This window comes from Ascidiella aspersa, chromosome 5 (assembly GCF_963924565.1).
Source record: "Ascidiella aspersa chromosome 5, kaAscAspe10.2, whole genome shotgun sequence".
Classification (NCBI taxonomy): domain Eukaryota; kingdom Metazoa; phylum Chordata; class Ascidiacea; order Phlebobranchia; family Ascidiidae; genus Ascidiella; species Ascidiella aspersa.
The window spans coordinates 14282630-14285129 of NC_139451.1; the positions used below are offsets into that span (position 1 = coordinate 14282630).

Sequence of the window (2500 nt, forward strand, 5' to 3'; positions counted from 1 at the left end):
TACTCCGGCGGGTGCGACGGGCGGTGACGGTTTTCTGAGTTCGGGCAGCCGAGCAAAGAACGAAATTTTAACGGAGAAGCCTTCGGGTTTCGCATCGACCGAGCGACGGCGCCGCATCAGCGGCGCCTCCTTCGTCGGCCTTTCGGGGCTACGCTAAAGTAGCTACCTGGTTGATCCTGCCAGTAGTCATATGCTTGTCTCAAAGATTAAGCCATGCAAGTCTAAGTACGAGCTCTCGTACAGTGAAACTGCGAATGGCTCATTAAATCAGTTATGGTTCATTTGATCGTACGTTTTACGTGGTTAACTGTGGAAATGCTAGAGCTAATACATGCGTGAAGCGCCGACCTCGCGGGAGGCGTGCTTTTATCAGACCAAAAACCGACCGGGCTTCGGCCCGCAACCTTTGGTGACTCTGGATAACTTTGCGGATCGCACGGTCTCGCACCGGCGACGGATCATTCAAGTGTCTGCCCTATCAACTTTCGTCGGTACGGTACTGGCCTACCGAGGTTCTTACGGGTAACGGAGAATCAGGGTTCGATTCCGGAGAGGGAGCCTGAGAAACGGCTACCACATCCAAGGAAGGCAGCAGGCGCGCAAATTACCCATTCCCGACGCGGGGAGGTAGTGACGAAAAATAACAATACAGGACTCTAAACGAGGCCCTGTAATTGGAATGAGTACACTTTAAAACCTTTAACGAGTATCCATTGGAGGGCAAGTCTGGTGCCAGCAGCCGCGGTAATTCCAGCTCCAAAAGTGTATATTTAAGTTGTTGCGGTTAAAAAGCTCGTAGTTGGATTTTGGGCGCAGGCGGCCGGTCCGTCGCAAGGCGTGTACTGGCCGTCCTGGCCTCACCTCCGGTTCTCCGCCGGTGCCCTTGACTGAGTGTCGGCGGCGGCCGGAACGTTTACTTTGAAAAAATTAGAGTGTTCAAAGCAGGCGATTCGCCTGAATAATGGTGCATGGAATAATGGAATAGGACCTCGGTTCTATTTTGTTGGTTTTCGGAGCGCGAGGTAATGATTAAGAGGGACAGACGGGGGCATTCGTACTGTGCCGTTAGAGGTGAAATTCTTGGATCGGCGCAAGACGAACGACTGCGAAAGCATTTGCCAAGAATGTTTTCTTTAATCAAGAGCGAAAGTCAGAGGTTCGAAGACGATCAGATACCGTCCTAGTTCTGACTATAAACGATGCCAACTAGCGATCGGGGGGCGTTAGTTTTACGACCTCTCCGGCAGCTTGCGGGAAACCAAAGTCTTTGGGTTCCGGGGGAAGTATGGTTGCAAAGCTGAAACTTAAAGGAATTGACGGAAGGGCACCACCAGGAGTGGAGCCTGCGGCTTAATTTGACTCAACACGGGAAATCTCACCCGGCCCGGACACAGTGAGGATTGACAGATTGAGAGCTCTTTCTTGATTCTGTGGGTGGTGGTGCATGGCCGTTCTTAGTTGGTGGAGCGATTTGTCTGGTTAATTCCGATAACGAACGAGACTCTGGCTTGCTAACTAGTTACGCGACCCAATCGGTCGGCGTCTAACTTCTTAGAGGGACTAGTGGCGTTTAGCCACACGAGATTGAGCAATAACAGGTCTGTGATGCCCTTAGATGTTCGGGGCCGCACGCGCGCTACACTGACCGGATCAGCATGTGCTCGCCTTGGCCGACAGGTCTGGGTAACCCGCTGAACCCCGGTCGTGCTAGGGATAGGGAATTGCAATTATTTCCCTTGAACGAGGAATTCCCAGTAAGCGCGAGTCATTAGCTCGCGTTGATTACGTCCCTGCCCTTTGTACACACCGCCCGTCGCTACTACCGATTGAATGGTTTAGTGAGGTCCTTCGATTGGACCTGGCGCGGCCGGCAACGGTCGAGCCGGCGTCCGAGAAGACGATCTAACTTGATCATTTAGAGGAAGTAAAAGTCGTAACAAGGTTTCCGTAGGTGAACCTGCGGAAGGATCATTAACGGTCTCGCAAACGCTTCGGCGAACGCGAAACTCGGACAAGCGAGAGAAAAAGTTTTTGCTACCCGGCGCCCGACCCGCGAGGAGCGGCGCGCCGGCCGGCGATTCGGTCACCCGGTAATGTTTGCGCGTCGAGTGCCGCGGTGCCGCGCGCTCCGGCTTCAAGCGTCGGCCTGGCCGACCGCTCGGCGCGGTATATTTTGTCACCCTTTAGTGCGAGGCACTGTGCGAGCGAAACAATCGTGGATGGCTCTTGGCGGTGGATCACTCGGCTCGTGAGTCGATGAAGGACGCAGCTAGCTGCGTGAATTAGTGTGAATTGCAGGACACATTGAGCATCGACGTTCTGAACGCAAATTGCGGCCTCGGGTCAATCCCGGGGCCGCGCCCGCCTCAGGGTCGCGTTGCAAACGTTCCGCGCGGGGATTTCTCCGCGCGGCTGCTGCGGCGTCGGACGCGCGAGCGCCCGTCCCGCTCAAGACAGCACGGCACGATGTGCGACGATCGCGACCAGAATCCCGCGCGGC

General features: G+C 55.0%; 2 non-coding genes across 2 annotated transcripts; both read left to right on the plus strand.

Moving 5' to 3' along the window:
- The first annotated feature begins 163 nt into the window (after window positions 1-163).
- On the plus strand, window positions 164-1974 carry LOC146144790 (small subunit ribosomal RNA). The gene has a single exon (XR_014500751.1). It is a non-coding gene; the product is annotated as a small subunit ribosomal RNA (ribosomal RNA).
- Window positions 1975-2221: 247 nt separating this feature from the next.
- On the plus strand, window positions 2222-2375 carry LOC146144791 (5.8S ribosomal RNA). The gene has a single exon (XR_014499085.1). It is a non-coding gene; the product is annotated as a 5.8S ribosomal RNA (ribosomal RNA).
- The last annotated feature ends 125 nt before the right edge of the window (window positions 2376-2500 follow it).